Below are 7,326 nucleotides of genomic sequence, written 5' to 3' on the forward strand. Positions count from 1 at the left end.
CCAAATTGGAGCTCCTTCTGGCGGATGAGAAGCACCATTCGCTCGTTCTCGAGCTTGGCTCTCTCCATCTGAGTTCCATCAACGAATCTTCAGTTCACAAATGCCTCCAAAGATCACGCCACCTAAACCGTTGGGTTCCATCAACATAATATAAAACAAAGAGGACATATTTTCATCTTCAGTTCACTGCTGCGAATCTTCCTTCCCCCTCTGAAATGAAATGCTATTCTCGATTTGCCAATAAAGACACTTTTTTTTTCTTTTTTTTTCACATGGTCAAATACCCAGAACCAGACTTTTTTCCTATGCAATGAAAATGTAGAGGCATTCCCACGTAGCCCAACAGATAAAAAAGAACATACCTAAGTCAGCCAAATCTCTAGAAGTCCCGAAAATGCAACAACAAGAGCCCGGAAAGCCTCATCCATGGAGCGCAAGATTTTTTTTTTTTTTTTAAACTTAGTTCGGGATATATAGCGAGAATGACAACTGGTTTTGAGGAGGGATGTTTTCTTATGGGAGTTGACAAAAAAAAAAAAAAAAAACTGCCCAAGCCCATCTTTGGAAACCGAAAAAAAAGGAAGAGTGCATTCATACGCAGGAGAGAGGGGGAGAGGGGGGAGAGAGGGAGTGAGAGTTTGAAATGAAGGATGAGAGGGAGAGCGAGGACACGGATGTCTTTGATGAAGAGAGAAAATAGGACCAAGAAAATATTGGGTGGTCCGGAGAATGGCTCCCGACCAATCATGAGGCGCCACGTGGCGACGGCGGGATTTCTGCACGTAAAATAGTCATGTTTCTCTTTTATCTAGCCTGCACCTGGCCCCGCGCGCGCTCTCTCTTCTGTGTGCGCACATTTATCGTTTTCTCTCTCCTCTTCTTCGTTCTTTCCTCCCAGAAAGGAGAAAAGCGATTCCTCTGTCAAGCGAGCGGAGGCTTTTTCAAATTTTGAATCTCTGCTGTCGCTCTCATTTGCTACTCGGCGCTTTCGTCGATTGCTGTTGCTGCTCCGGCGTTCCAAGCAGCCTCTCCGCCGTCGCTCCGACGGTTGCTCGCTCTCTGCTCCGTCGCTGGCTCCGTCTCTGCTCCGATGCTCACTCTTTGCTCCGTTACTTGCTCCGTTTCTGCTCCAGCGCGGCTTTCCTTCGCGCATGAATCCGCCGTGGACGCCCTCCAGTAATCCATCGATCGCCGTCCCATCCCTCTCGGTCCCCTCTCTCGTTTCATCCAGCTATTAAAGCTGTGAATCGCATCGCTGAGTTGAATCTCTTCTCGTTTCACTTGCTACAGCGGGTTACTTTGCGTTTCTTTCGGATATTGAGCCGAGAAAAGTTGCAAGGGATGATTTTTATTTCGGGCGGTGCGTTTTCCTTCTTCTCAGCCGATTGATTTTTTTGGCGTTTTGATCGCAGATTCAGCTTCTTCGACCTTCATTCAGTGCTTGAACCGACGCGTGTCGGCTGCGAGCAGCGATCTCAATTTGCTCGACTCCATGTCGTTTGGGACCGTGTCGTTTGAGGAGCTGTTAGGTCACTGCAACGAGGTTTTCCAGAAGAACCGAAGCGACCTCGCTCAGCTCGAGCAACGCCTTAAGAGCTTCGGCTACGTCCCGGGTACTTTGGGCTCCACCATTTTTCTGCCTGTGTATTTGATTGCGAATAATTGCGTGGAACTAGTTTACTTGGTGCTGAAGTGTACACCAATATGCTGGATCGATGGGACAAGAATGCTGGGGATTTCAGTAGGAGTTGAAAGGGATGAAAACGAGCAAGTCAATTATGTGCAGACCTTGTCCTGGTCTTGTTTCACGCATCAAGTAACATTTACTAAGATGGGAGAGCGTGGATGACAACAGTGATGAGGAATCAGAGAGGTCCAAATCCGAAGTCAGTGATGAAGATGAAGCTACTGTGGAGGTATCTTTTAATTTGTGGTTATGATTTCCAGCATTATTTTTGTTCCTACATATTATCATGACATGGTTTGCGAGATGATCAAGTGATCATCTTCCCGTCTTTCGTCTTGGGAGTGAAACTTTGCTCGTGACTGTCCTCACGCTGTTGGTATGGTTTTCTTATGTTAGTTTAGATTTTTCCATATAGATTTCTTATGTGAAAATTTGCTGTCTTAATTTGGTGAAGTGTCCATGCTTTGCCTTGATGGAGGGTATTTTCATTCATGGAAGGTTGTCTGTGATAGGGATAATTAGGCGTTGTAGAAATCCTGTGAAAATAAGCATAAAGTTGCCGAGAATTACAGCTATATTACCTGTCTACGGAGATTCGTAGCAGCCTTTTTACTGCCTTTACCGTAGGAGATATTGTGGTTGACAAGTTTCTGAGTGGCATGTCAATATTTAAATTAGATTTCAGTTTCTTAGGGCCGAATGTTGCCACTTCTCTAACTGAAAAATACTCTACTTCTCTGGCATAAGATCTCTTTCTCCACTTTTTAACCAACTTATGTTAATTGTATTTTCAGCAATTGCTCGGACGGTGGGGCACTTGTCTAAGAGTTCTGAGGTTATGATGACCTTATGAAAGCTCCTGAAATGGCTGTTACCAAGGTACCTTTCCTGTATCAGTTGATGTGATTTTATAATTTGCATGATGTACTCTCTCCTATGAGGGTTTTGTCAGTTGTGTATTTGCATATTAATATTCCGTTTGTTGTCAACATTCATATTCAGAATAACGAGGGCGATGCCTATATTCAAGCTTGTTCTGTATGTGGCCGTTGAGAGACAATGGAAACTTTATCTTCTTTATCTTCCTTTCGGCTTTATCATTTTCAAATTATGCTGATAGTTTGAACCTTCATGAGTGGATGAGAAATAAGATAATGGAATGAACGATTATATCAACATTGTCTTATAGTGCATAATTCAGGAGCATTATCTTGAGCAATTTGGGAATCTTAGTTCTCCATTTCTTGCTCACTTGCTGGAATATGGCTTGTGAAGTGGAGATCATCTATGCCACTCTATATTTCTATGATAATGTCACGAGGGTCAATTTAAAAAGTTGGGAGAGCCAAATACCTCACATAGTAATCAAATTTGCTACTTGGCTTTCCTCGAGTATCTATCACCTCTTTTCCTTCATGCATCACTTCCACAAGACTAGGAACCATCTCGTAGATATCAAGAGGTAATAGGTTATGGCTTCCGTGTTCACGTCCTCCGTCTAGCATAGGGACTTTAATAGACAATTCTACATCTTCCAATAGAGGCATGTCCCCAAGTAGGGGATTCATCTCATTGCTATTAGCATTCAATGCAGCCTATTCTTCCCAATTGATGACAACTTGGGATATAATAGAGACTATGTAAATGTGGTTAGCATATAAAATCATTTCGGCATCCACCAATTCAGTGACTCTTTCCTTCATTAGGGACATGGAGATTGCCTCATGATCCGAATAGTACCTAGCTCTCACGAGTCCATCATAAACATCTGCAACATGCACTCTCAAGTTCTTGAATTGACCAACATTAAACCCAAATATGGCATTCACCCTACCTTCATGCTCACGTAAAGGATTCTTTTTGACATTCAGTTAAGTCATATGGAAGGCAAATACCTTAGTATCCAATAAGTTTTGGAATTATGATTCAAGGTCATACATTCATCAGTCAAATGTCTCAGTTTCCTTTATGGTATTCACATTTCTAGGAGGGGTCGTAGCTAGAAAATATTTCAACATTGGGCCACTTTGGTTGACGGGATAGCAACCCCTTCTTTCGAAGGACGTTAGTATTTGGGATAGGGATCTAGAGAGAGGAGTGAACTATCTTCTAGCACTTCAATGTCGACCCGAGGATTGGCATCTCAAGAGGTCCTTTTGGTGCAATTATGCTTTGGTTTGTTGGGGGTGTGATATTGGAACAGGTATACTGAATTTGCTTTGTTCATGCTTTATGAACTTTGAGCTTAGGGCATTCAATTCCATAGGATTGGGGGATTGGGGGATATTGCTATTAATGACAACTTTGCCCTTTGGGTTGGCATTGAAGGGCTATATCTAAGTCCAACCCCTGGACTTGAAGAGAGTGAAGTCATGGTGAGTTGATCAAAGTGGTTTGACATATGGTTCACTTGCTTCGAAAGTTGTTGAAGAACATTGAAAACTTGCTTATGTTTGTTCTCCATATTAGCAACACGGCTCATAAATTCACTTTGATCGGCTATTTTTGCTTTTCAGCGTGTACGAATGCGTAAGCAAGATTGCTCCATGATCACCTAGTTTAAATGACTAAGCATATGTAAGCATGAGGTGTAAATAGTTGTCTATGACAACAATCTAATCTATCTTTTCTTTTTTTATTTATTCACAAAAAGTCCAAACTTGAAAAATGAAGACATATGACACCCTAGCATGGACTAGAAAATAAAGATAACAAATTTCTTAAACATGAACTAGGAATAGCAAAAATCTGAAATTCCCTAATAAGAACAATAAAGACGTGAATTGAAATCAAATTCTCCATTTTTTTTTTTTATTTTTCAAATGACTCATTCCATGGCAATTTCATCATTTCATTTTTTACTAACAAATGAATTAAATCAATGATTGACCTAAATTGTCATGGACCGACCAAAAGCACGACAAAGTAAGTAAATTGCATAGTGTAGGGATAGAAAACTTATTTCACAAAAAAAAAAAAAATGATGACAACCACATAAACATGCACATAAAACGTGAGACTCGATTTCCATCTAGATGGAAAACATTTTGCTTAACAAGGCAGTGCTAAAAGGAAGATTTGACCACCGCAATCTCGCGTTCAAAGTGTCAAGTCCTCCTAACTCTGGTTTAGTCGAAAGGAATGTTCTATAGTCACACAGTTTCTCGGACAAGGACAAACACATATGACACCATGAAGAACTTTCAAGGAAAAGAAGGTCAACCTGTACATAGCAATCTCACTTTCAATGAAGTTTCCTTCTCAATACCATCCTAAAATATCCTGCCACGGCTTAGGTCCGGTGGCATGGTTGTATGTGCAATCGTGTAGTGCTAAAATAATAAAACATGCATAACAATTTAAATGGAAGCAACACTTCCAAACAGAGAATATAGATCATTCATTCCAACACCTCCCAACAAAATAAGGGTTAGCAAAGAATACTCCCTTCTACTTCCCTTTTGCAAGGATATGATGTTAGGGACATACCCGGTATTCTCACCATGAAATAAAATAAAATAAAATAATAATAAAATAATAATAATAATAATAATAATAATAATAAATAAATAAATAAATAAATAAATAAATAAAAATATTGAAAAATAAAATTGACCTAAGTCTATTAAGAGTTTTAACTCAAGTCCCTAATGGAGTTGTCAAGCTATCGCAACCTAATCTTGGATGGACCACCTAGGGTTTGGCTAATAGATTACTAAGCCTAAACTTAGCTCAGGCTCTTCCAAGCACTACCAATTTGTGACATAGGTTCAAGTTATTTAACATACAAATGATTTTAAATTAGGGGTTGCCACTGACCTATTTTTGATGGGTTAATTAGAAACTTAAGTATAATAACAGAAGAATTACTTCACTCCTAAGAACAAGAGATTTAATGAGCTTGGGGACTTGAATATGCTAGATTACTTTAATGTCCTAGGTAAATATTCAGATTAAATGAACAGGCTCTCTGATTTTCCAACGGAGAATATTTAGTGACTCTTTTCTTTGTCCATCCTTAATTTTCCGAATTTTTGTAGTAATTTCTTTACCGTAAACTATTTTTCGTTCACCTACGTATTTGTCTTTGCTTAATAAAAGTAAATAAATGACCTTTTTCCTTCTCACAATAAAACTAATACATCGGTCAAATTTTGGATGAGCTATTACTCATTATATCAAAAAATATCTATTAATTGAAAAAAATTTAAGTACCTTGAAATAAAGAAAGAATCAAATTTTTGATGACCATTGCCCATGACATCTCTCTCTTGTACACACATTGGTCCAACCCCTAAGCAAAGGCTAGTGGCTCACTACTAAGTATTAGGTTTAGCCTAGACTCTCCCAAGCCCATCAATTTACAACTTTACGACTTTATGTTTCGAGTTTTTTTTTTTTTCCACTTGCAAGTCAATTTTAAATAAGAGTCGTTACTAATCGATTTGATGTGGGCTGATTAGAAACCCAAATAATATATTTTAATATATATATATATATATATATATATATATATATTTTTGGTGACCTGGGAACCGCCGTATAGATGGTAGCCGGCGGCATAAACCCAGGACGAACCAAGCCCAACCTGACCCGACCGCGGGTGAGTCGCACAAGCGATCGCAAGGATTTGAACCCACTCCCTTTGCCGGGGGAGCAAAGTGCAAACCGCACGACCACCAATGGGGTGGGTTTGTAAAAAATATTTTACTCCTATGCAATCAGAAAAATTATGATCAAAGATTTGATTATAGTAATTAATCATTAATACCCATCTCGTACCTAACCTTATTTAAACCCAAAGACTTTTTGGATTTTCAAGGATTTTCCATGCATTTATGGAGAATAAAAACCCATCTTTTAGGCTTTTTTTTGGGGAAAATATAAAACATTTTGGGTTCTTCTTTTTTTATTTTTTTATTAAAATATTTTATAATATTATATTATAATCAATCGGACTCGGGTCAGGATGAGGCCCGGACTCTAGGGCCTTGGACTCCTCGACTGGGTTGAGTCCGGCTAATGGGTCCAGTTCACTTGGCCCAACGGAAGTACCTGAAAATAAAAAAGAAGAATTAGTCAAGCCCAGATGCTAAACAAAGACCAAGTTTGGCCTAAGAGAACAATATAAGCCCAACAGGCCTGATTCATCTCAGCCCAAAAAGCCAAACCCTAAAGGCCTAAATGGATCCTTGCGTCCGACCCGGCTCTAACCTGACTTGTGCCTCTCCCCTTCTCTGCCTCTTCCACGACGCCGATGGGGGCAGCCGAGCTCGTCATGGCTTGGCCTGGCCTGGCTGCAACGAGCAACGTTGGTCATCGTGGGACCAACAAACGCGATAGCGAGGTGGCGAGAAATAGTAGAGGCGACGGTGGGCTCAATGGCATGAGGCTTGGCTGAGATCGAGAGCGACGAGGTCGTCCCGAGTCAGAACGGCGATGTACATGGGTCTAGGCCGTAGCAGAAGCGACGCAAGCAGGCGGCGTCGTCGGTGGTTGAGCAGCGATGGGATAGCGATAGGCATTGCGTGTGGCAACTGGGCATGTTGTGGCGGTAATCAGAGTAGCAAGCTCAGTCTTCATCGGCTCGGGCCATGGATCGCGGATGGTAGTGACTCGGAGGTCCCCACGGATGTTTC

The 7,326-nt window shown here is 40.7% G+C and overlaps 1 long non-coding RNA gene across 2 annotated transcripts; it reads left to right on the top strand.

The window, feature by feature from the left end:
- Positions 1-851: 851 nt before the first annotated feature.
- LOC104429860 lies at positions 852-2,967 on the top strand. Of its 2 annotated transcripts, none has more exons than XR_005549340.1 (3): positions 852-1,916; positions 2,482-2,566; positions 2,889-2,967. It is a non-coding gene; the product is annotated as an uncharacterized LOC104429860 (long non-coding RNA). The 2 variants fall into 2 exon arrangements; XR_005549341.1 differs by having other exon boundaries at positions 2,877-2,957.
- Positions 2,968-7,326: the final 4,359 nt, after the last annotated feature.

This window comes from Eucalyptus grandis, chromosome 3 (assembly GCF_016545825.1).
Source record: "Eucalyptus grandis isolate ANBG69807.140 chromosome 3, ASM1654582v1, whole genome shotgun sequence".
Taxonomy (NCBI): domain Eukaryota; kingdom Viridiplantae; phylum Streptophyta; class Magnoliopsida; order Myrtales; family Myrtaceae; genus Eucalyptus; species Eucalyptus grandis.